Raw genomic sequence first — 27,586 nt, forward strand, 5'->3', positions numbered from 1 at the left:
GCTCACAGCAGGGGCGTCTGGGTGGCTCAGTCAGTTGAGTGTCCGACTTAGGCTCAGGTCATGATCTCACATTTGTGGGTTCAAGCCCTGCATCAGGCTCTGTGCTGACTGCTTGCTCAGAGCCTGGAGCCTGCTTCAGATTCTGTCTCCTTCTCTCTCTGCCCCTGCCCCGCTCACGCTTTGTCTCACTCTGTTTCTCAAAAATAAATAAAATGTAAAAACAAAAAAATTTTTTTTAAATAGCTCACAGCAACTAACAGTTGCTCAATAAATATAGGAGTGAATGAATGAAATACAAAGAAATCATATGAATTGAATTAAATCAAGTTATATTTATCATGCTTTTAAGCATGTCAGGCACTTGGATGACTAGGCTGCTATAAGTTAAGGATTAGAGACGTAAAGATTAAGGGTAAAAACTGGTGCCTTCTTTCCACATCCTTCATGCCTGATATTTGCCTTCATAATGTGAGTGTGTATCTCTCTCTCTCTCTCTCTCTCTCTCTCGCTTTATATATACATATATATGTGTGTATGCATATATATGTATATATGACTCTGAAACCAAGCCCTAGAGAAAATATTACCGATTTTGAATATTAATTCCATCTGCATAAAAGTAAGAAGAAAAAGCACAGACATGGTACTCCCTGTCGTCATCTACAATTTTTGATATATAGTTATATAAATTTACAATATTACAGGGACTATTTAGTGAGAAATGCACATTTTACAACGACTTGGGTCAAATTTCCTTATCTGGCAAGAAAAAATAATTTGCCTGGATGAGAAATTTTCAGTGAGGGAAATAAAGCACCAAAAGACATTGAAAGTCAGAAGAGAAAACAAGGTTATTAGTAGGCCTTTATGCAATTTATAATCACCTACCTCTGGAGGGGTAAAAATGGTCCCGTTTCTCATTGTTGGCAATTCTTCTCAATGACCAATATGTCTACCAACATTTTCTTCTGGAAAATACAGTCAAAGTTGTAACAGAAAATCACAGATGCAATCAAATTCATACTAATGGTTGAAATGCACCATATGTCCTCTGATACCTATGCACAATAGGGTGCAGGTTTAATGACTTTCTTATTGTGCCCCTGTTGTAATTAGGTATTAAAGGACATATGGTATGTTGCCGTTTTAACAGTGAATTTCCTTGTTTTTTATTGTTTTCTATCAGAAGCTTAACAGTCTTTCAGGGTAGTATTAGTAGTGAGAATTAAACCACATGTTGATTTCATTTTTTTTTTAAGGCTTGGAATCTCATCTTGATTAGCCTTATTAGTGTAGTGCCAAAGAAAACATCCAAATCAAATCTATTTTCAGTTAATATGGAGTAAAACATGCTCGAATTGGTAAGAAAAAAGTGAAAACTCTTCTAGAAATATAGTCAGAATACTATATGTAGAGGTTTAGAAATCAAATAATAGTTTATTTGTCCAGAAAGTCACCAAAAGTGTGATGACTTGGAAATTCTTCAACCCTCTGGCAAACCATTTATTATCAAAATCATTTTTTGAAATTAAGCAACGACCTTATAAGAAATTGCTGTATAATTGGTAAAGGACACAATAAAATCCCAAACAAATATACTCGTAGCAAAAATCCAACTGAAAACAAAAAGTCAACGGAATAAGAGCTATGAGTCATGACGTTCAGTGTGTTCAAACACTAAGATTTTTCAGACCCAAAGAGCATGATAGATGCAAATTCAATAAGCTGGAAAAAAATCAGATCAGCTCAGACTATTTTTATTACCACACAAAAATGAATTAAGGGAACAAAGATGTGATAGCAAACTACACTATTTCAAGGCGTTTCAACTCTCACCTTAAACTTAAATCTAAATCTCTTCTCAGATTTTAGCATATATACCAACCGAGCACTGAGTAGTTTTAAAATCAAGTGGTTCTTAGCATCTAGAAGGAATGTTACAGATTCCGAGGAAGGCAATTTTCACTGGATTCTACAGCATTCCACTCGAGCTTTCCTAGATTTCTGCATTTCAGGTCAAAGAAAAGGAAAGATCCTATCATGCAAGTTGATATTCTTCAGTCGTAAGCATGGCTACGCATCCCTGTCCCAGTCAGCACGAGGGCACATTACAAGATAGCCAGCCAGGCTTCCAAATGAGCCATGAAGATTAATAAAATACAATCTCCAGCGGATGTTGGCACCTCCCTGTCAAGCTAGCTAATGAGTACTGTGTTACTGTAAGAGTCAACTGTCACATTATCTCTGGACTAATAAATGGATTCTAAGACAAATAACAATACACAACTAAAATTCAGTCTGAAAAGAGCTTTTCATTTATTGCAGCCTGGTGCAGCCCCAAGAGGCTCTCTAGCTGTCGACACCATAAGCAATGTCACTTTTTATAGGAAGTATTCAATAGGGGTGAAGTCAGTGTAGGAAAAAGAAATCTAGGGTTGTTTTTTCCAAATTCAGGGTTTAAAATTAATTGTTAAGTTTCACTCATACAGATCTGAGAAATTTATATTTAGAGAAAAATGTGTCTAACTAGTGAGTCTGCCAGGAATGTAGTGGACAAAGCTTGTTTGGGGGAGATAGTTCACATTTGGGAAATTTTTAATTTAAAATAAGAATCTATACCTTGTAGTGATACATTTATTAGAAATGAACTTCACCTCAGACATGAGATCCCACTGCAGTCATTTTGTCTATGTGTCTTTCCAGAATCTGTACCAGAGGAAGGAGGCTGCACAGGAAACTATAAATGTTGACATCACACACATAATTCTGTTTCTGCCAATGCAGTGTCAGTATCCTCGAATTTATTCTGATTAAGAAAGTATATGCGTAGTATAATAGTAAGAAATAATTAGTTACAAAAACAATAGTTACAAAAGATCCAGTTTTGTGAGAATTGTGGTAAACATAGTGAAGGGCATGACAAGGAAATCATTTTATCTAGTTTGTAATTGCTATGAACAGAGAAAGAAGAACTCAAAGGAAGGGAAGGGAAGGAAGAGAGAGAAGAAAGAAAGAAAGAAAGAAAGAAAGAAAGAAAGAAAGAAAGAAAGAAAGAAAGAAAGAAGAAAAAGAAAGAAAGAAAGGAAGGAAGGAAGGAAGGAAGGAAGGAAGGAAGGAAGGAAGGAAGGAAGGAAGGAAGGAAGGAAGAAGGAAAAGAGGAAAAATAAGGGAAGGAGGGAGGGAGGGAGGAAGGAAAGAGAAAGAAAGGGAGGAAAGGAGAGGAAAGAAAGGAAAGGAAAAAGAGAAGAGAAAGAAAAAATATAGGAAGCACTCAGTGTCTTTGTGCACTCAAAGATGTTATTATTCGTTTTAATATTATTCGTTTTAACCCATCCATGTTTCATAATGTCCTCCTGATCTATCATTTATAATAACATAATAAACCAGAACTCGACATCAGAGAAAGTGTGCTTCTGAACATAGGTGGTAGAGGTTCATTTACTCACTAACTTCTGGGAAAATTGCAAAAGGGAAAGAAAGCACAAAAGAATTACTTACATAATGGGTTGGATGTCTAGTCTCCCCAACCCAGTATTCAAAATTATGGTAGTAGCTTAGCACCTGTATTGGGGAAATGCTTGTTCCATTCGTCTTGAATTTCTATTGCTTTCGTGTTGTAAACTCGACCCCAGAGACCTAAGAGATCTTCGTCCCTCGCTGTATACACGCACTCATAATGTACTCTGTGCAGCACCGGCACATAGTAGCTGCCTAAGAAATATCAGTCTCTCCCTCCCTTCCACACTAGCTCTTTTTCCTCCCTAACTCACTCCTTCTCCCTGCTCTGGATTTAACTTGCAAGCGCTAATTGTCCAGAAGATGGAATTCAGTTGTTCTGAAAGTGTTCATTCCACAGTTCTCCGTGCCCCTCCCAGCTCCATCAAGATTGATACCAGGTAAGACGCTTGCAAAGGTTTTTCATACTCAAAGAGTTCAGTTTTTTCATTTCAATACTGGAATCATTCCACAAAATTTTAGTTTAGTTTAGGAAGCACACGAGATTGTGAAAATGTTAGCTACTGTTATTGCCATGACTATATTATTATTGCTGTTATGATGATGGCGAGGATGGTGGTTGCCAAGAAATTTACTATTTTCTTCAAACCATGTCACCCCTGAAAGAATGAGCTCCCCGGGTTTACCTCCTTCCATTTGAAATAGTGCTTCCCTTTATTTGTTTCTTGTATTTCCTACAGACCTGTAGAATAAAGGTTCTACACCCAAATTATTAGGTATTTATATCGTTTCATGCTTCGAAGAATGCTTTCTCATTCTCGTCCACGTCGCCTTATCATTCTTTCACAGCTCTGGAGATCTTTGATATGTATGATTTAATTATTATCACTAACAAACGTCATGGGGGTGGTGCGCATAACCTTCAAAGATTTCTGCGTGGAATAACATCATTTCTTAGACTTTTACAACAAACCTGTGAGGCAGGTATTATGGTCATATGCATGAGAAGATTCAACATCACGAGGAATGAAGGACCTGCCTAAGGTCATACTGCCAGAATGTCGCGGATTAACTGAAATGCAGGTCCTCTGAGCTCCGTGCCGCACCCCCTTCTAGCCGGGCGTTATGTGAATACATATCTCTGTCCATCTCATTTTTAGAGGAGGGGCCTTTAACCTCGGCCAGGCTCCAGAACAGTTTCAGTCTTTTTGGTCGCCTTCAGATGGCACTCCTTCCCACATACAACATCCATCATTGTCACTATCTTATCGGGGCTTTCTCCCTCATGTAGGTATGCAGTTTTTAGGTACATTTATACTGAGATGTAGACACTTGATAGTTTTACCCCAAAGAGGAAAAGGGAAAGGAAAAGTCAGAGGAGGATAGCAAAAGATGAAGAGAAAAACTGCTTACAATAGACTTCACTACTCACTGCATAAATGTGCCCTTTTCTTATCCCTCAGGCTGCCATGACAGGAAAGAACATTCTCCGAGATCAGAGCTGTGTCCCTCAACTGTCACATATGTTGAGGACACTTCGGCCAGCCAAGGATAGAGGAGGATGGTAGGATCTTGCCCAGTGTTTCCTTTCATGCAATGCATAGGAGGGCGGCAATAAATACAAAGATGAGATCTCTGTGCCAGGCACTTTGCACGTCATTCAATTCTCACAGCAACTGAAAGCGAAGTACTACTGTCATTTGATTCTAAGGATGGGAAAACTGAGACTCTGTAAATTAAATAACTCGACTAAGGCGACACACAGAGATAGAGCAGAGTTGGGATGCAGACTCAGACTATCGACATCCCTCCCATAAGAACATTATTCCACCACCAAAACGAAACCTCCACTTGGGCATCTCCCTGGGAGGGTGTTGACTGAAGAAAGCATTATGATGGATATTTGACATTCTCCCTTTCACGAAGCAGCTGTCCCCAGGATCCCCAGACAACCGCCCTAATCTTATTCAACTCTCTGTTTAGGGGCTTGTCGAAACAGAGGGAACAACAGTCACACAATCTCCTCAGCCCGCTGACACAGTGGTTCTGCTCAAATGAATCACTGGTGGGCACAAACGGGAAGAGCCGCCTAGGAAAGATGTTTCCCTCTACCCCCCAGTTCTAAGCGACGCACTATTGTGTGTTCCAGGCCCAAAGAGAAGATCTGCAGTAAATTACACGTGTCAGTAACATTTGTGGGCTCTTTGTCAGGGCACAGGACCCCAAATGACTGAGCCAAAAGCCTGAATTAACGGGAGAGGCTGTTGGTTTTCACTAAGCAGGATCTCTAGGCAGTGTCAGAAAAACACAGTCTTTGTTGTATCTTCTTTGTGTAGGAACGGGACGCTTTTCCAGCCGAGTCCGTTTCATGCCAGCTTGGTGGGCCTGCAACTTTTTAAAAATTCACTTAAAAAAAAATAAAGAGCATGTCCAAGAATAACAAATGAGAAATTTATATCTTCAAAATATGTAGATTTGAGATTTGTTTTGGAAAAAAAAATGCACAAGGCTCTACTGAGCATCTGTAACAATGATATATCTACACATTATATGGCCAGCTATCTTTAGTTTGTTTTTATATCCTGTGGAGTGTGACATCTGTGCAAAAATTATGAACTGACTCATATACATGAGGTGCTTATTCAGAGTTTGAAAAATGGGCCTATTCTTCTATAGTCCAATTATTCATGAAGAAATTAGAAAGAAACTTTAAAATCTGGGAATCTTTTTCTTAATTTATTTGTGTGTTACTCGAGTCAGCCTGATCAAGCAGAAACTATCCATAACGAGGGTGAAGGTTTTTCTAAGTGGGTTAATTATATTTATTTTCATGGCCACCAGTCCCTCATTTGCTTTTTATAAATTACTCAGGGCAAGGGGCTAATCTCTGTGATCGCTCTCAATCTAGACGTAACAGCTCAACCTTTCACTTGAAGTGGATCTTTTCTATTACAACCCTTTTATGAACCACCTGTAAAAGGAAGGAAGGCTATATCCACGTGAAGATATAGATATATGCATATAAAAATTTATAACTATTCCCTAATCACTCAGACGTGTAGGCTAAGCATCACTTATGATTACTACACAGATACTATTATACAAAGAAGTACATTTATATGGAAAACTAAAGAAAGCTTTTATTATAAGAATAAATGTTCACTGATGCTTAACTCTAACTATCCTATTAATGCAACAATAAGGAGATTCATTCATCTTTGTCAGTCCATATTTAAGCCCCCTTAAGTATGTCTTCAGGCAACTAAGAGAAATTAGATGATTCTCTCTCTCACTTTGCTATCCTTGCATGAAATTCTACCCCTACTCTCCCCCTTCTACTCCTTTCAGACTCTTCTACTCCTAAATAAATTTTCAATCAGCATTCCAGAATGGAAAGTTAATCCTTTATTTATTTGAAATTCTTTGCAAACAGCTGTTTGCTCCAACTGTTTTGACATCAATCAAGACTGGGGTTGGGTCAGGATATACAATGCACACATCCAGAATAACTGACTTCCATCTCCCGGCCAGTGCACTTTGAAAGTTGAGGCCAGGGTAGGAGGTGGTGAGAGAGGGAGAGTAGAAGGTAACAGAGAGGAAGGAAGGTAGAAAACTAATTTTCCTTGGGCACCTGCTACGTGGCAGGCACGGTACACAGTACATTCACATATGTTATGGGAAGGGATGATTTCTTCCCAGTTTCTCAGGTTTTTGGAGTTGACTTTGTAAAACATGAAAGCAACAGAGAGTTGGAAATTTATGAGCTTGGAGTCAAATTTCCCTTCGGCTTCAGGATCTTCTACGTGTAACACTAGACACGCACATCTCAGAGTCAGGGACTGACCCTGACCCTCCTAAGACCTTGTTACTCCTTGCACGGGGGGCCCAAGCCTGTGTTCTCTGGCATGCCAGTGAGCAGAAAACTCAAGTGCACACCTTTACAAATGAAAGAGATACCTTCTTCTCTGCTGTCTTCAGAAAAACGTTAGTTAGCAACACCGTCATCCATAAACTGTAACCCCACCACACATCACTTTACCAGTGCAGTTTTGTTTTTACATTCTCTAAGATTCCCTTTTTAAATCTATACATGGGGTCATGTGTTAATTCAGTACTGGGCGCTACCCCATTTGTCAGTTAATAGCTTAGCAAGGGTCAGTGAGAGATAACCGGTGCCTTTGAAATATGAGACAAGAGTCTGAAAGATGACCTAGGAGTCCAGTCGAGGAAAAGGGTGGATGTCCGGAAGGGAACTCTAAAGAGAAGTAAGTGTGCTGGTATGTGGGGACGAAGGGACAGATTGATACATAATCAGTATTGGCTAGCTGTCTACGTGTTGCTGAAGTGGCGTATGGAGTAATTGTATAAAAACACTGAAAAGAAATAAGGCCATGTCGATAGCTATTTTTATAAATTCAATTGGTTATTTTGACTTTTAAAAACTGTCCTCATCATGCAAATTCAGTCTCTCCCACCAAAAAAGGAAAGCTGTTTCTTGCTCCAAGAGGCACTGAGCCTATATGAACGATTGCATGAAAAATCAGTAAAAGCAGCTGTGAGAGGGGTACGAATGTCATTTTTGCTTGCCGGAGAATCTCTGAAAGCAAGATTGCCAAGGAGTGGGCAACAGCGGCTTGTGCAACAATTCTCTACTATTGATTTTTTTTTCCTTTGTAAATACCTTGTGATAAAAGATTTTTTTCGGGTCTCTAAAAATAAAAAATAAAAAAATCAAACTACAGAGACAAGGCCTTTTTAATATTTTGCAAGGCTGACAACATCATTGTTAATAAGGCATTTATTGGGGGCCCACTGAGCACGGTGACATTCCAGCTCAACACTCTGGCTTCCCACCACGGTCCCCGCTGGACGCCAGCCTATCCGTGCAGTTAAACGTCTGCGATGCAGCTCTCTTCGTTTATTGTTAATTAACTTTAGGTCTAGATCCCATCCACATACAACTTAAAATACAAATTGTGTGCACTTTGAACATGGTCTTTGAACGTTCCTCACTAATTGTTTAAATGACGTGCGGATTTTGTCTCTAGCAGTTGGTTTCACTTTAACCTTTGGACAAATTGAAAACTTTTTTTTTTTTCGTAAAACTCCATTCTTCTTTGTAGTCTTAATTTTGTACCACAGGGACTGTTTAATAAGCAGTTTGCAGGTAGAAAAGAAAGACCTGATGACCCAATATTCTCTGTTTTCCCCAGTGATTAGATGTAGAAATTAGTCAAAAAAAGAAAAAAGAAGAAAAAGGAAAAAAAAAAGGAAACTGGATTATGATTGGTTACATATATACAGGAGCAATTCCCTGAAGTCGTTAAGGGAGCAATAATGAGAGAAAGTTGTTGCTAAAATTGATTTTAGGCGGAAGCCGGTTTCATTTCCCTAAAAAATCTTTTGTATATTTATTTAGTAATTGCTCATGAAATAATGCTTTAGACAGGCATTTTAGAAAGCATACCTCCTGTTTAATAAATCTGAGACTTTGATAATTATTAATGCACAAACGCCAGCAGAGAGATGCTTTATTCCCCATGTCATAGTACAGCTATTAATGATACTCAAAGGAGTGAAAATTACCATTTCGGAAGTGTCCAAAGCAGTAAACTGGTAAACAAGCCGGCAGTTAGGGCTATGGATGATGTGAATCAACAAGGGTGAAAAGATTTGGTTAATCTGTGTATTAGTGTTAATAGGAATAGATTATAGAGGAATATTTGTGATGTGACCTTCTGTGCACTAATTGAAATAGTATTCAGAGTCAGCATTGGCGTAATCAAGTTAAACACGGAATCATAAATCATCATGAAAAGTGCTGTCACAACTTCGCCGTTAATGCCCTGGACTGCTGGGCAGCCTCGCGAAAATATCTGCTATGCCGATCTTTAGGTTAATAGGAACAGAAATGGCATTTAAAGACTATTTGGATCAAATCTGCTCTGAGGTTGAAAGTGTTCCTCTGTTAATTTACTGGTAATTTGAAGTGATGTAGTTAGGGTTAGAAGGAGCACAGCTGAGCCCCTTATAGCAAAACAAAGGGCTGTGGGAGTTTCTTCTAATATTTATTTAATTGCTTTAGGGTACAATGCTAATCAGTTTTAATATACATGTGTAGTTTCCTTTGTTTCTCAGATATAAAACAGTTGGCAAGTTGATCAAATGCGTATCATTAGCTATATAGCTTCAGGTGATGCATTTGACAATGACAACTTCAGCATCCTTACATTTACCAAACAGAAAGGTTTTATTGTGTACACATGGAAATATTTCTGACAAGTTAAACTATGATGTGTCCTGAGAAGGAACAAGAATTTACTAGCAATATTTTTCTTATGAACATTTTTTATTGATTGAATAGAATCAAACTAGCAGGCTTCAGAAAAACACAGAGGAATTTGTTAAGAAATGATATATACTACTGCCAATAACACCCAGTGTCCCAATGCAGAGGAAGGTTGTGCTAATTTCACCAGTTACTCATCAGATCATGTAGACAATAAGATGTATGATTCTAAGAAGTAAAGGGCTTGTTTATTGTAATTTTCTCCAAATGCTATAAATTAATACAAATTCCAGCAGGCAACGGATAATAGAATCTTTTCAAAACTATGGCATTTTACTTCAAATCTGAAAATGCCTCAAGTCTATCCAGCTTTATCAACTTTTTTTTTTTTTTTTTTTTTTTTTTTGGGGACAGAGAGAGACAGAGCATGAACGGGGGAGGGGCAGAGAGAGAGGGAGACACAGAATCAGAAACAGGCTCCAGGCTCTGAGCCATCAGCCCAGAGCCCGACGCGGGGCTCGAACTCACGGACCGCGAGATCGTGACCTGGCTGAAGTCGGACGCTTAACCAACTGCGCCACCCAGGCGCCCCAAGTCTATCCAGCTTTAAATAATGTATTTAAACTCAGTAGGCAAGTTGGGTGGAAAGATGTAGTTCTTTTAGGTGAATAATCCTAGGGGAATATTTCTTCCTAATTGTCATTCACATGAGTAGGGAGGGAAGGGAAGGAGTTACTCACCCGTAAATGCAGTAGGGTATTTTTTAAGCCACGACAAAATTTTGAACAATCTTACAGTTGACCCGCACGAAACAAATAGATGTTGTAGAAAATCTGAGTTCAGGTTGCGGTTCAGACATGCTCAATTATTCCTTTGAAGAGAAGATTCGTGATTTTTGCAATCCTTCAGGTTACTTGAGTACCATTTTCAAGATCTTGACACTGGAGAGTTGCAGAGCCCAAGCAGCCCATCTCAGCCTAGATTCGGTTTCTAGGTAAAACAACTGAGGCTCTGGGGTGAAGTAGCTGGCCTACGTTCCCATAGCCAGCCGGGGATGGCGGCATTTAATGATAACTCATCAACATGGATGTCCCTAAAACAGTACCCTGAACATTCTCACTGTAGATTCCTATCAGAAAAGGTTTTTCTCTTTTCGCTGATACTTTGCATCTTTTACCTGCAAGACTTCAAAAACTTTTCTACCTTTGACAGTACTTAGTACTTTCAGATCCTACTCTCCAGAGCCAATCAGTTGCTGGCAGTTAACAGAGTACCAAATATGTTTTCGTACAATTAGCAAGTATCAGAAGTGATTTCAACTATGAAATGACTAAAATACCCGCTGACAAAATCTATTTGCCACTTTTAAGAAGTGGAGGTCATTTTAGGAAAATTACTTAACAGAATGTTGAAAAAAGTTTCAATCACCATATTTAAATGGGGGTGTTAGTCATGGTGCCACAGGCTGATGATATATTTGCATTGATTTCTCTAACAATAAAAAGAATTAGTTGTCACAACACAGGGAATTATCCGCCCTTGGAAGACAAAGCTGGTTCTACATCAAGAAAGCAGGGTGAAAAAAGGAAGGAGGAAATTTTACCCTGTGTGAGAAATTGTGCCTGCCCTTTCTTCCTTTGTTACTAGAGATACAAATATGAATGAGAAAGAGTTAGCTGATGTGGGTAAGCTCCCAATCTGTTTGGGACACACTCCTCGTACCGCAGAGCTCGTGGTACACCAGAACTCCTTGAAGAGTTCTTAGCAGATTTGTGGCAGGAACAGTACTAGAAACCACTTCTCCAGACTCCTAATCCTGTGGTGTGGCTTCTTCACCACTGTGCCACTCACATCCTGCTTGGATCTGCAGCTCTGGAAGTAAGTGGGAACCAGAGAGGAGAGAGGAAAGAGACAGTACCCCCTCTCCACCCGTGTATCTGGGCACCCTATGAATCCATGCATGAGCATCAATCAGCACTGACTGCAGTAGGTTTCACTATGGATTGCTGTACCTCAAGCAGAAAATCTGAAAGGGGGCGGCAACTAATGACTAGGTGTTTCTTATCTTCCAGAGGTGTGATACCAATTAATACATAAGGCAAATACATGCTCTTAAGGCATTTTTTTTTTATTGCTCTCCATTGTCTTTGGGAAAGGACACCCGTTCTCAATTTCTGCTTTTCTTTCTCCTTAATACTTAATAATGACCTAGAATTGCACCTGGCACATAATAAGTACTACATAAATATTTGTGAAATTTTAAAAGCGATACAGGTTCATTGTTTTACATGTGTGCTTTGTGGCCATGACTTTAGGTTTTTAAGATTTGTGTTCATAGATTTCTTAAATGGTGGGATTTTGAGAAGTAGAAGTGTGAATGGAATTGACATCTAAGTGGAGATGTTGTACTTCAGCGTAACAATTCCACATCTGACACTAATTTTAAAATCTTTTCTCCCAAATGCCTGCTCACTACCTTGGCTTTATAGGCCGACCTGCCATCCGTGAGCATAGCTGCGTGTCTCCTCCACTTGAAGAGCCCCATGAGCATAATATAGTCAGTGGGAGTGCAGGACAGAAAAAATATACACTGCTTTGCACACAGCCTGAAAATCAAGGCATAAAAGAGGAAAAATAAATCAGTGCGCCCCATTCGGCCTTTGCATGCATAATTCATCAATAGAAATAAGTACCCAAAGTGTTTTACCAGTGAGTGTAGGACAAGTTACTTTATTTTTCATTAATATCTGAATCGTAGCTACATTTCAGACAATTCCAATATAGATCATTTGGACTATATAAGCTATATATTTAAGATAAATAAACACCATCAACTTGTTGGTTTTAGGATATATATATATTGTCTTGAAGATATAGTCCATCCAGTGTTAAGGTTGATCTATAAAACTGAAAATAATGCAAACCTTAGCTGAAAGATAATCAAAATATTAGTGCCTAAGATTATGAATGGGAATTAACCTTTACTGAGCTTGTACATTTTGACCACTATAGTAAGCCTGTTCAAATACACTATCTCATTTAATCTTCCCAGTCGTCCATGGGATTAGTGCTGTTTTCTCCATTTATAGGTGAAGGCTCTGAGATCCAGAGAGATGGAGTAAGTCACCCATGATCACACAGACTAAACAGTAGAGTCAAGATTTCATCCCAGGTTTCTTTGATCTAAAATCAAATTCCTTTGACTACCCCCATGCTATTTCTCTAATGGGGTTAACAATTGTATATAAAATAAGCTACATACTTGACAAGAGATGCATGTGTATAAATACTCATACTTAGTAGGTCAGTGAGAAATGGATGGCAAAATGTTAAGACCCAAATTTGAGGTCTATTAGCTCCTTTCTCCTTCTTTGTTCAGCAGGTATAGCCCTGCCAATCCCTTGCAAACATTTGCTACTTTATAATTCCTTCCTCCAGCCAGAAGGGCTTTGGGGCAGTTGGGGTTCATGAGAAGGTGGGTGGAGGGAGTTTTGACTTCTAGATAGTCTTTTATCTGACTTAGATTTTTCTTCTCTTTTTCTTTTTTTTACTTGAGAGAGAGAGAGCTGGGGAGAGGGGCAAAGGGAGGGAGAGAGGGAGGGAGTGGGAGAGAGAGAGAGAGAGAGAGAGAGAGAGAGGGAGAGAGAATCTTACACAGGCTCCACACTCAGTACAGAGCCCGATGAGGGGCTCAATCTCACAACCCTGGTATCATGACCTGAGCAGAAATCAAGAGTGGGACACTCAACTGACTGAGCCACCCAGGTGCCCCTGCCTTAGATTTTCTATTGCAATCGCAGGCATCCAAAGGAATCACATACATCCAGAGATTTGCATGGCCTTAGGGAATGAAGGGAAAGGGACTAGGATCAATAAATAAACACAGAGGGACAAGTAGAAGACACAGAATGTTGGGGAGATTTCCTCTTGAAGTATGAAGTACCACTCAGCATTGTCATGAGAGTCCTGACACCATATTTTACCCTTTCCAAAGTCTCCTGCACAGGAATGCTCCCTGGGGTTAGGAGAAGAGAAAGGAGAAGGATGTACTTTACCTTCACTGTCTTAAGCTGGGAGCTCCAGGCCGAGCTTGCTGGTCTGCCTGTGACTCCTGTGCGCGATGGTCCCTGCAGAGGTATCAACACCCCTGAGCCTCACCTCCTCCCAATCCTAGGGTAAAAGGGAAAATTACAGGTAAATGGATCTTCAACCACCAAAAGTCAGGTACAACATTAGATGTGTTTTCTAGATTACAGTGTTAAAGATTTGAATATGTTCCCCTGCAGATAAAAAAGTTATTATGAAATTCACCCTAAGTCCACTTCATCCCATGGTCTCGAAAGAAACCTATAGCCAAACCCTAGCTGACATTTCATATAGCATCTGAACATCAGCAGTACTCTTGGTATGAATATCATGTAAATTGCATTAAAAGCCACAAATTTACATAAAAACTATTGCATATTTAATATAGACAAATGTTATCACATAGTTAATTTTTTTAATCTTCAAAAATTTGGAAATACAATTATTCAACATATGAAATAAATAAATTTAATACATATAAATACATTTATATAAGCATTGTCAATTTCACTGCATTTTTCCTGGTCTAGTTTTCCAAGATAATTTGTCTCTATGTTCACATTATGAGCTTGCAATGTCTGTACATAAAAAAGCCTAATTGCATTTTTTAACGTTGAATTTTGACATAATGATTATAATCATCTTTTGCGACATTGTCCTACACTGAGTCCTTAAAGATTTTCAAATTAACTTGTTCAGTTCTAAAACTCTAAGCATGACTATTTTAGTTGAGAGGCAAAAAAATGCTTGAAAGATGAATTAATAAAATTCTATCCCATACATTATCCTGCTTGGCAATGAACGGAGTGCTTATAAGAGAAGGATAAATCTAATTTAACATTATAACTCTTTTAATAATAAAAATATATAGATTCAAAACCTCTTCAGTGACCCTGTCTCACACAGTATAATTCCCTAAAACTTCTAAGTCACTCAATGATAAGAGGCTGATCTAAACGCTTCCACTGCATTAATCAAATACCAGGTCTAATTAAAAGAGCCATGCACAAAGCTTTTTCAAAATGTTGCTCAGGTATTGCAATAATTTCTGATCACCCAAGCCTGGAAGACAAATAATTAGAGCTGCCAGAGCATTCTGATGAGTGATGTCAGCATCTCCAAGTGACCTTCCCTCCACTAATTAATTTTCATCTTAAGAAAAGAGACCCTGTTGTTGCACATTATTAATTGAGTTCACTAAAAGATGCGCCTGATTAATTTTTGTTGATAATACTTGTCATTCTAGGCAGCGGCTGTAATCATTCTATTGGGTTTTATTTTTTTAAGTTGATCTAAGTCCTTTGCAATGTGACTGATATATCTGATACAAAATATCATGCATAAGGGCATATCCTATAATGTGTCTGGGCTATTTTTCATTGCAGTTGTTTGCCAAGGTAAAATGAAATGGCAGAGTGGAGTTTTCGGAGCCGTTGGAAATGATAAAGGTATCATTTCACTTTGCCCTCCTTGTAGTTTAGTGAGGCCACTAATTCTCAAGTCCCCCAAAAAGATCACTACACCCATCTTGTAGCCTCCTCTGGGGTTTTATGGCGAAATATCCATTCCCCGGTGAAAACTCACCGGAATCTCACAGGAATCTTCACTGCATGTCTGTTATTATCCAAAGGTTTCTTACAACTTCCTTTGTCCTTGAGTGGGATGGATAGCCTGCTAAGTACTTCCAGCCTTCCGACCCTGTGTGAGAGGCAGAAACTAAGCCCAGAACTTGGATTGTTGCCCTGTTCATTCATAAAATATTAGGATTAGAAAAAATAGAGAGAGAGTTATATTAAAGTATTTATTTCATTAACCTAAAATTAAACAGGAAATTCGGTCACACACCTAATGAATATAAGCTGTACTCTAATATGGGAACATTCGCATGTCATTGAATTTCAGGGCCCTTATTAAAACCATAGTTTGTTTTCAGCAGAACTTTCTAAGTATAGAATTAATTTCTTGGAAAAATATTGTGTTTCAGCTTCTAAGTGAAAATATTTCATTTGTATTGGGAAAACGAACTCACAAGGCTTCTTAGGGGTCCTGCTAAGCACATTTTGATGACTTAGTCTAAGTCAACAAAAAATAATTGCGTGGATAATATGCTTAACAATTAAGAGAAAAATCCTTGCTGAAATGTCTTTTATTCTGTTTTGTTTTGCTGAGTCCAAAACCTTTGTAAAGGATCTTGAGTCTTTGTTGAAACGGACAAGGTTAGGCTTTATCATCCACACTGTATGCTATGTGCTTAGAAGTTTAAAGAAATTCATAAACATAGTACAGACGGAAAACAAAACTATTCTCTCAAATCTCTTTTGAGATAGCCTTCTCTGCTGTTGTAAGCCTGTTTCCTTGTTTTATTTCCCATTGGGTGAATACAAGATGGCCTGAAGTTATCCTAAATCTAATATCTGATAAAGTTGCCCTATTGTTTAAGCCAAATTCACACCTCTCCATGAGAGGTCTTCAGTGGAGAGAAATGTGGCACTCATTCTCTAACAGGAGTTCAGTCTCACTGTTATCCGTCAATAAAACCTAAATATCTGGGGCGCCTGGATGGCTCAGTTGGTTAAGCCTCCCACTCTTTGTTTCAGCTCAGGTCATGATCTCACAGTTCATGGGATCAAGCCCCGCATAGGGCACTGCACTCACAGCAAGGAGCCTGCTTGGGATTCTCTCCCTCTCTCTCTCTCAAAATAAACAAATAAACATTTAAAAAATTAAAAAAAAAAAAAAAAAGAAACTATCCACAAAGAGTTAGGCACTTTGTGTATCTTCTGTAAAATTTGGAAGACTTAAAGCTGAGAGATTCTATGCCTTGCCAACACTGAGGAAAGAGAAATTGAAACCCTAAGATTTGGGGATAAAGGAAATTGTTTTGTGAGATGAAAGATGAATTCACAATGCAAAAAAAAAAAAAAAAGAACAGCATGTAGAGACACCAAACCTGATGTTTCAGAAGATAGTTTATGGTCACAGTATTTTAGAACAAAAAACAACTTTAGACCTCATCTGTCCAACCCCAATATTTCACATATAAAGAAACCAATCCCCAGAACATTTTGATTGATTGAATAACAAGAAATATAATCCTTTGGATTAAGGAAATGAGTAGAAATAACAATGATAAACACTAACTTGTATTTAGTCAGAACACCTTTATTTAAAATCATGAGCAATGCATATTTCTCATGAAATAGTACACAGTTGCTATAAAGATTGGCTTAGGTACCTGTGTGTATCACAGCATATACACTTAGCAGTGTTGATATCTTTTTTACACTATGGTACTAAGGGGTCATACATGTTTATTCTGCTGTACCTATTCAGGTTTTTGCCTTTTTCAGCTAGGAGGTTAATAAATAGAACATAGGGGAGAGAGCTGAAGGGGAAGAAAAAGAAGAGAGGAAAGGAAAATAAAGGAGGGAGACCAGCACATGATCATTTGGTCCCATTTTAATATTTTCTCATTATTCTTCCAAATTTTAACTCACAAACCTGGAAAAGATTGCCTCCATCTGACAATTTGTGGGTAAATGCAACATTTTTCCATCATGAAATAAGTTCAAATATTAACCAAGTGGAAAATAATAAAATTGGGAAGGTTTATATCATAGTATCCCTCACAAATGCACTTTGCATAACTTCTGCAAGGCCAGGTCTTACGGACAGCTAGGCAAATCTCAAGAATGGATCGCAAATCTCTAAAACAATGTAAATGACGCACGTTATGGTATGATTTTTATCATTGGGGAAAAAATTAAGTCATTTCTTTTTTAATTTGAAGAAAGCATAATGACCTTGAGGGGGCAAACTTTGGGACTTTAGGGAAGGAAAGACAAAGACAAATAGGTACCAGGATATCTTCCTGAGGACAAGGAAGAGAAAAATGGAGTGCGATGAATCTAGGTCAGTGTAACTGAAAGAATACTGAACCTTAGGAGGGGTCCTTCTTATGAGTGAGGTGATCTAAATCAATATGGAGAGATCATCTCTGGCTAATATATCTGACATTAATTTTCTAATCAGATTTCACCTATAGGCTGTCAGCATCCCTTTCAGAAATCATCAATATTTTCCTTGGATGAATACATAATAATCTTTTTACTTCCTCTTGTGATTTTTTTCCTGTTTTAATAATAATTCATTTTCATAATTATATTTAACCAAACTAGAAATTGAAAAAAGAGGTTCTCTGAACTTGGATTCTGACTTTTAGCTATGTCATCACTCTCAATGTCAAGTGGGGTCTTTTTGATTTTGTACACAGAACACCTAATAAGGTAGATGTCATTGAATAATGTTTGGTCCTAAGATGTACAGCTATCTCAGCCAATTAATTTTAATTTTCACTACAGTTTACATTGACTGAGTTGTCCTCAAGCCAATGAATATTTTCCCAGTGATTGAATGGATTTAATGTGTAGTCACAATATGTGTGAATATGGCATCTCCAGACACCCGAAGGCATTCACATCTCTATTCAATGTGAAGGATATGCAGGCAGCGGGGCTCAGAGGAATGTGTATAAGATATGGGGTTAGATTAATTTTGAGAGTCAGTATGGCCAAAAATCAAAACACGCTTTGAGAGATTTGGAGTCAAACAACTTTGGTTGGCATCTTCTTTCTTAGAGGACTTACTTAAACTCTCTGAGACTTGATTTCTGTATCAATAAAATATAACTACATTTCACATTTGCCTCAAAGTATTGAAAGGAAATATACAAAATAATAAATGTGAAAGCATCCAACCCAGTGCCTGATGCATTGTAGGAGCTCAATAAAAGTTATTTTACACCCAATCTAGGTTGAGTTGTTCACTTTATTCAGGGAAAGATTCTGCACTTTGGTCTTCACACTGCTTTTCCCTCTCAAGCAAAGGAAACACGAAGAAATTGACTTCTCTGGGATCCTACCTGAGCCCAACAAAGTGAGCCTACTGGTCAACCTAAGAAGTAACGTTTCTAAGACTAATCAATGTTGCATGATGCTGGTAGAATCCCAGAGTTGTAGGGCAAAGTTCAAAACCCTCACTCAAGGTCAAACTTGTTAGAGAGTTTGAAATCATGTATTGAGAAATTTTTCATATTCTGCAGATATAAGATGGGTTGTCCAGAGTTTTTGAGATGCAAATAAGGTAGGGAAAGAAAAGACACTGGCAGTGAAATTGAAAGTAACAATTTGACTGTTTTTCAACCTGATTTGGAAAAAGAGTTTTAAAGCTTAAAAGGCTGGCAAGCAACACATGATAATCTATGGTAGTTTAACTTCTTAAATGGAGTTTCACAGACCTTACTAAATTTTGACAAATCTCACATCATTTAATTTTTTAAGAAGTGTGTTTGACCCAAGGTTTTTGAAATATCTTTATATTTGACCTAGAAGACACCTTCAGCGTAGCCTCTTTTAAAGATATTTTTGACAGAAAGTTAGCTTTGGCTAGTAGCCACACCACCATAAGTTTTGACCTTGAGTGCACTCCAATTTCTGGTAGTATTTGAATAAGTGATTTCTAGGTGAAAGTAAGAGGTCAGGAAATAAAGTACCAAAGTTATCAGGATTGATTTTTATTATTTATTTTTCATTAATTGCCCGTGCACTACCCCTTCCCCTCCGATTTAATTCTTTCTGAAAATTTCCTTCAGTTGTAGGTCATTAACAGTAATTTTAATATAGGTCATGTCCTATTATAACAAATTCCAAAGACTTGTCTGGACGAAGTGATAGAGTGGAAAGAGCTTTGGGCTTAGAGTAAGAATGCCTGGATTCCCATCCTGGTTCTGCCACTAACTAGTTGAATAAACTATCTTTGCCTCGGATGAGATGATGATAATCAGCTCTCCAATCTTACAGGGTCTTTCAAGGGTTTAAGGTAAGTTCTTGCCTGTGAAAGGGCATAGAAAGTTGTAAAATATTGCACACATAAATCATTACACTAATTAAATTATGTATTTGATTTATGTTCTTGAAAATTTGAGGATCAAATACTGTTTCAATAAATGACTCTTGGAAATAATTTCATTTTAAGTATGTAACTGAAATAAAAATGTTTGTATTCATGGAATTTAAGCTATAAAATTTAAGGCTGCCATTCCTAAAATGATTCTATTCTATAAAGTTAACTGTGTATAATAGTAAGAGCCTCCTAATAGGTCATGCTGCTTCCATCCTTGTCCACTTAGAGTCTATTTTCAACATCTGCCCAAATGATCCTTTCAAATTATAAGTCAGCTCATTTTACTCTTCTATGCAAATCTGTCTACGACTCCCCTGTCACTCAGATTAAAAGCTAAAGTGCTTGCAAAGACCAAAAGGACTTAACACGACTGGGCCCACTGTTAACTCTCTGACCTTATCTGCTACTGAGTTCACCAGTTCCACATTCCCTCCCTGAGATTTCCGTGTTGTCTGGTCTCTCCACCTGGAACACTCTTCTGCCTGAGGTGTCTAACTCACCGATGGCATTCAAGTCTGTTCAAATGTCATCTTCCCAATCAGACCTATCCTGAGCACTCTATTCTAAACTGGACTCCTTCTCCACATACTGAATACACTTACGCTGTTCTGATTTTTCTTTTTTCTATAACACAAATCACCTTCTAACATGCTATATAATTTGCATATTTATCATGTTTATTGTTTGCCTCCAGCCACCATAATATAAACTCCACTAGGGAAAGGATTTCATTTGTTTTGTTTGCTGATATAACCCATGTACTTCAGACAGTGCCTGGGTGATATGGTAAGTGCTCAAAAACTTAGAAAGAATGAATGATATAATGATGATACCACATAAACCTTTGTTGTTAGGTATGCTGATTTCTCTGGCCCATTCTTATGATCAACCACAAGTATTTACAGAACATATACATCCAAAACAAGATGAGAAATATAGCTATAAAAAGAGAATGAAACTACCCAGCTCTTCTAGACACAGAATCCATGACCTTGGAATCTCTTTATAAATTTTTTAACCAATGGTCTTAGCAGGATTTTCTTTGTCCTAAGTCTATAGAACATGACAACATTAATCTCTTAGTAAATTTGCATAAAATTTGCAAATATAATTTCATGAACTGTAAAAGCAAAATCAAAGTATAATATAGCAATTTCATTGACTTAATCTTCCAGAATCCTATCAAGAAAGTAATCAGATTTTCTTATCATTATTTATTCTTTTTTAAATACTTATGGCTCATCATTCTGCTATTATCTAGAGGTTGATTAGTAATTTTCCCCCTCCATATTTATTTCAGTGTTCTAGTGGAAATTGAACTAATTATATCTAGTACCTAGAATAACTTTATTCTTTCATCTTTTAAATCCATAAGACACTGTTTTTTAACTTATATTTCGAAATCTAAAGTTTCATACTGGTTCTTTAAAACCCAGTCTATATTGGCTCAATAATTGCACGGCTTGGGCATCTTATACAGATGGGAAAATTAGTACCTATAATTAGGGCCGTGTCCCACTTCCCTTCATTTATGCTGTGATTTCAGCAGTGGCAACTGTGGTCTTTGGTTTACTGTTCTTAGTATCAGTCTCCCTTTCCAATTCACAGCTATAAACCAAAATTTTGGTTCTATCTGCATATTTCCAATGTGAAATCAAAGCATTCAGTCTGAGCAGATCGTTGTATATACTGGTGAGAATGGAGCAAAAGAACTAGAGACAGTCTCATCAACAAGGTCACAATCCTTAAAATGACTTCTACTCATAGCCCCCATACCATTAGCAACACTGGACCTCTCAATAACACCAAACCAGAATATGAAATCATCTGTGCAGTCACTATACCATGAAAGTTAGAATTTATTAATTCAATCACTCAGTAACTTATCTTTAAATACTTTGGCTTTTTTTTTGAAGGGGTAAGGGAAGTGGTTGGCTGAGCAAACACAAGCGCCAAAGGGTTACTAAATACATTGTCTAAGGATTTTCATTTTTCTTACTTACAATCTAAAACTTGAAATTTCTCCTGTTTCTCTTTTGTCTTCACTAACTGTGATTCCCTCAAACGTAATGCACTCTCTTTGGTTTTTAGGGGAATTGAAATATTTATCAAAATTGAAATGAAAGATAAACCCAAATCTACCTCACTAGATGGCAACTCAATGTCATCTGCGAAGAAAACTGAAGTATTAAACCTAAGTCTGTTTGTATAAACAGAATTTTGGAGTTTTTTTTTTTTAAAAAACAACAACATAGATTTCATAGTGTTTCTATTTTTCGGTGCATAACCTGGGTTGTCTTCTAAAGCTTCAAACATGATTATACAACATCATTCCATAAATTTGTTTCCTAAAATTTCTCCATTCCCCTCATTAGTCTTTAAAGTTCCATTATTTGCTTCCTTACCAGAATGTATTTCTCTAGAAACATTATATGGATATTATCCAGGTGTGTTAACTCCAGGGTTTTGGCTACAGTCCAGCTTGAACAATTAGTTAAAATTCTCTTTTAGTTTTAACCAGATGTTATAGTCCTCATTTCCTGACCTAAAAGGCTCTTTCAAATTATGAAGAACTTTTAAATACTTGTCCCATTCTCTTTCAGAGCTAGCTGCACCTCAGTGCTAAATTAATATGGTCTGATATTCAGTATGTACATATAATTAGTGAGGTTTATACCACATTTGGAATAAATCAGGCTTAAAAAATACTTCAAGTATGAGAAGGCAAGCATTAATTAACAAGGACTTACACGTTATATATTTTTTACTTTAAATCTCCTTTTGCCATGGTTTTGGCTGAGATTTCAATTACTGAAGAGATCGATGCATTTCTAAATTTCAGGTAGTTTCATCTGTTCAGAGAGACTGTAATCTTCCTACTGATAATACCTCATAGCCACTTTGCATCTTATCAGGGCCCAGTCAACCCTGCTTATGCTGGAAGTTCTCAATATATATTTACTAACTTGTAGTATGATGCAGTTATATGTTTTTATAGTTGAAGAATTCTGAAAAGCCACCAGCATAGTTGAATCATTTTTTAGCCCTAATAAACAATATTAGTCATCCATGATCACAGCCATTTGATCTATTTTTTCTCTTAGTCTTTTAGTTCCTGTAGTTAGTTAACTCCTTACAGCCCTTAGGGGAGCCAAATTAAAGTAACTGTCCTTACTCGTCATTGGTTACTGAAATTACCAAAAGAGCAGCCGCTGCAGGCCAGAGACAGTTGATGGCCAAAGGCAGATCCTCTCAGTTCTTAATTCTAAACAACCACAAACAAGGGTGCTGGGTTGGATGGAGGAAAGGAAGTAAAAGAAACATTTTAAAAGTGCAATCAACTGATTTGAAGAAAATCCCAATGATGTGTGGTATGTGCAATAGACATCTGAGAGAAAATACTGGCCAGAAGCTATGCTTAACCTTCCCTGTTCCTTACTTCTAGCAAACATTGAGACCAAATGCTTACATCTTTTAAATACAGCTCGTAGGTTGGTGGCGTTCTGTGTTTAGATAAAAGTGAGTTCAATATTTCTTTATTAATTTTAATGGTATAACAAGAATGGTGTATCATTTTGACATAAAGAGTTCAAAGTTACTATGCAAGCACTCCTCCATTAATCTTTTAAATATATTTGCTGGGTGAGCAGCCAACATAATCCTGCCTAAACAGATAAGAAAATAGAGAGCTGGTGATAAGGTGACTCCTTTAAAGCTTCACAACAAATCAGGGAAAGAGACGGAGCTCAAGTTCCCACCCATGCCCCGGGCCGCTTGCGCCTCTACTGCCCGTGCTCAGGAGAGGAGCAGTAAGCTGATGCTCGGGACTTGCAAATCACTTGATAAAGGAGCCTCATTCTGATCATTTCTGGAATGTTCAGAAGAGAACTCCACAAGTGAAACGTCTGCAAAGTTCAGAAGAGAATTCCACAAGAAGTATTTTTTGTCATATTATCAGTATTTTGAGTCGTATCCCTTGCATAGCGTCGGCTTTTAATTATCTAGGGAATAATTATCCATTTGTGGTTTATCGAGGCCCCTTTCTTCGCCCTGCTTCCTGTCTTTGGGCCATTTCACTGCTCATTAATATTTGCATCAGAGACCAGATCTGCTGATTTACTATGCTGGTGTGTCTAGTGAGAGATTTGGTGGGCAAAGAGATAGAAACCACTGAATTTGACACTAAATTCAGATAACCTTAAGGTTTAATCTGCCCATACTAGACGAGGTAGCTGAACTCAGTAACAATTGATAACATAGTTCATTTGTCAGGGAAAGGTCCACTCCTTTTTGTCTTTGATTCAGCATACCTACTTTTCTCTAATTCTATACTTGATGCTTATTATCACAGATAATTGAAATTTGACAAAAGACACAATCACCTGTGTGATGGATTTTGGCAATGTTCACGTTTTTAAACTCTGCATTTCCCACCCCTAGTAAAGAAGCCTCAATAAATACATCTTCCATTTATTAAGGAGTAAGTGAAAGGCACGCTTGTTCCATGTTATCTGCAGGTTGGTAGATAAAATATAGCAATCAGCATCCCGCCACGCTTCCCCCTCAAGGATTCCCCTGCTTAAAGAACCAGTGCTGGTGGTGGCAGATTAGTAAGAAGTCGTGATTGCCTCATGAATCAGGGTGAAGCTTCTCACAGGTGCCAGTTGGTTTGATCTTCCTAGCCACTCTAGGAGGTTATATATCTTTTGTGATTATCACTCACAGGGATATCCTTGAAGGAAAATGAGGCCGCCTCACCAGAACACAACTAAATGAGACGCACAGAAAGGAACAGAGACGGTAGAAGAGGACAAGAGAGAGGATTCTTTTAGAGTCTACGCAAATAAAATGGAGTGTGTTGGTGAACTCCCTCTTGCTGCCACTCAAAGCCCTATTCCTAGAGCTGTGCTGACCGCATCAAAACAATGCTGCTGCATAAGCAAGGGAATAAACAAAGCAAAGACCCATTAGCTCTGTTTCCATTAGACACGCGGAGGGTAAAAAAAAAAAAAGAAAAAAATCAATAACAGGCAAACAGAAGATAAAATTGATAGGAAAGAAATGTTAATTTTAGAGCTTTACAACAAGGTATTGCAAACAATGGCATGCAATAAAACCTTGAAAACTATTTTTAAAACTTTCAAAATCATTTACATGGGGAAAAAGAATTCTAGCAGGAACATATACAGCATATTAAACTTTAGTGCATTTTTAATGACTTGTCTTAAACAAATTATGCATGAGATAGATTACACATCCCTCACCCACTTAACAAAAAGGCATACGCAGGAACAAAAAACAAAACCAGGTGGCTTTTAAAAAGAAATTAAGTGTATGCTTGTGACTGATTGGGAGACATGCCAAGTGATGTGAAGGACCTCATAGAATAGAGTTCTCTCGAAAGAAGTTAGATTGATGGGCTTTTCAGCCCCGGCTGTAGGCAGAACAGTATAAATGATAGCGGTCTCCACTTTTGGATTCCATCCTGTAAATGCCCACAGCAGACAGGGTAGGAGAGCAGAAGGAATAGGAACTCTGGGATAAAAAGTCTTAGATTTCAGCCCCAGCACCCCCACTCATTAACTGTGCACACTTGGACAGGGACTTCATCCGCCCTCCTTTTCTTCATTTGCAAGACGGAGATAATACTAATAATGCTGCCTTAGCTTCTTAACTTGGAGCGAGACCCCAGCCTTGGTATGTTTAAAGACCCCAGACTGTAGGTATGGTTCAAAAACCACTGGTTTGAGAGCATTGGTTCTCAAATTCGAGGGTGCATCTGGAGTTCAAAGCACAAAGGGCTGAGCCCTGCCCTCAGAGTTTCTGAGTCAGTAGATCTGGGGTTGAGGGGGAGAACCTGTATTTCTGACAGATAACCAGGTAATTCTGACGTGGCTGGTATTGGGGCCACATCTGAGAACTTCCAATCAAGTCTTGGGATCCTGTGGTCTACATACCAGCCGGGTCAGCCTCATCCCAGAGCTTATTAGTCACAGAGACCCACTGAGACTTTGCTGGAAATCCTGGCCCATTCTGCTAACCCAGAATTGGCATTTCACAAGATTTGTACATCCATTAAAGTTTGAGAACCTCCGTTCTAGAGCATCTGCAGAGGTAACAGATCTAATAAAAAAAAAGATTATGCAAATCTGCTGTAGGGTATTTTAGAAAAGCCTCCCAATCTAAACAACAGAAATCCAGGTTCTTGGCATTGGCATTCCGCTCCCCCCAGGAAGTCCTGTGTGTGAAACCGACAACATACACCAAGTGGAAGCAGCTATTCTCATCAAGCAAGGGGCTTACCCCCACTGCAGTGGGTGCCAGACTGCTGGGTGCCCAACTGAACATTGAGGCCAGGTTGAACAACTGCTATAGCATCTTTCCACTCTTAATATGAATTTTGTTTCCATAGAGGATGATCTTTTCAGTCATTCCTTATTCTCTTTCCTATCACCCCAAGAAGACTTTCTTTGTGTTTCCCATGGATGTGCTTATTTCCTATCTATGAACTCAGTGGTGATATGAATTTTGGTCAGAAGCAAAGCAAGCTGAAAAAACCAAGTGCATTTCCATTAGGAAGTTCCTTTAGGCTAAAGAGTCAGCGGGTTAAGTGTCAATGATCTAATATCAACCTAGCATCACAACGACCCCTTCATTCAAAGAAGTCTTCCCATTACGTGGAATACAAATTCGAGCGCCAGCTTCACATTTGTGAGATTTATACGACCATTTAGAGAAATTCTTCTTGTAGCTCCTCTGATAACATCACTGGCAATACAAAGCTGAATGGTTCAAATCAGGTTTCATCTCAACTATGTAGTGGTTTAGTGTTTGAGGATGAACTTACAGACTATTAAATTTATAAAAACAAAGACAAATATACAACATAAAACAATTCAAGCTCCAAAAGCTTTATATTAGCTTTTGGAAAAGAATAGCTACCAAAAGAAAAAGGCAATGAAGATTAAATCTTTTAAGATTCAATTTGTCTATTTTGCCATATAAGGCCTAACCTTGCTGGAGACTTGGAATTATGACTTTATTTTTGGCCCCAACTAAGCAAGGCAGCAGATATCATTTCAATGATAAGTTTTACAGTAGAATAAATGAGAAGATACTCTGATTTTCAGAACTAACCCTCTCAAGTGATATTAATAATGTAACTATTATGGGAAATATATATATATATATATATATATATATATATATATATATATATGTTAACAATGTAAACATAAAAACACATGGACTTTTTAAGTTTTCATATGTGATTTCCTTCTTAAAAGTGACGACATGGTGAGAACAAAAACAAGTAAACTATTAGAACCTAAGAGATGTTTTGGACAGAATTATTTTTCAGCCTTACAGTCTGTCTTCCTTCTTATCAACTTTAAAAAGAGAAAAGATAGTATCTTTCTCACACAAATAAATCAGAACTCTAAGCACTGTCTCGCTTGCGAGAGAATGCCTTCTACTTCCAATAATGTTGCCTTTCTAATAAAGCATTTCTGTATGTGTCTTTTTTTTCTTGATGCTAGTTTGCTGCTGCGTTAAGATTTCTCTTAGCTTTATGGGAATTAAAGAATTCATTTTTCTTCATTGCGAGGATGGAAATCTCTCTGCTATCTACTTTCAGGCAAGACTTTATTAACAAATCCCATGGCAAAATCCACCACCTACCTGTCGAAAAAGGTGTGATCTTTCCAATCGAGATGTGCTTAGAACCTAAGCAGCTCCGTTATCCTTTTGTGTTCTATATATTTATCCCTGCATCAAGGAATGATTTATCTATAA

The 27,586-nt window shown here is 37.9% G+C and overlaps 1 long non-coding RNA gene across 2 annotated transcripts; it reads right to left on the reverse strand.

Annotated features, from left to right (window-relative positions):
• Nucleotides 1-658: 658 nt before the first annotated feature.
• On the reverse strand, nt 659-27,586 carry LOC109492597. 2 transcript variants are annotated; one of them, XR_006595551.1, is made up of 5 exons: nt 27,473-27,586; nt 15,416-15,529; nt 13,801-13,915; nt 10,486-12,351; nt 659-968 (listed from the first exon to the last, which is right to left on the reverse strand). It is a non-coding gene; the product is annotated as an uncharacterized LOC109492597 (long non-coding RNA). The 2 variants fall into 2 exon arrangements; XR_002741230.2 differs by lacking the exon at nt 659-968 and having other exon boundaries at nt 10,344-12,351.

Source organism: Felis catus, chromosome A1 (assembly GCF_018350175.1).
Source record: "Felis catus isolate Fca126 chromosome A1, F.catus_Fca126_mat1.0, whole genome shotgun sequence".
NCBI classification, from domain to species: domain Eukaryota; kingdom Metazoa; phylum Chordata; class Mammalia; order Carnivora; family Felidae; genus Felis; species Felis catus.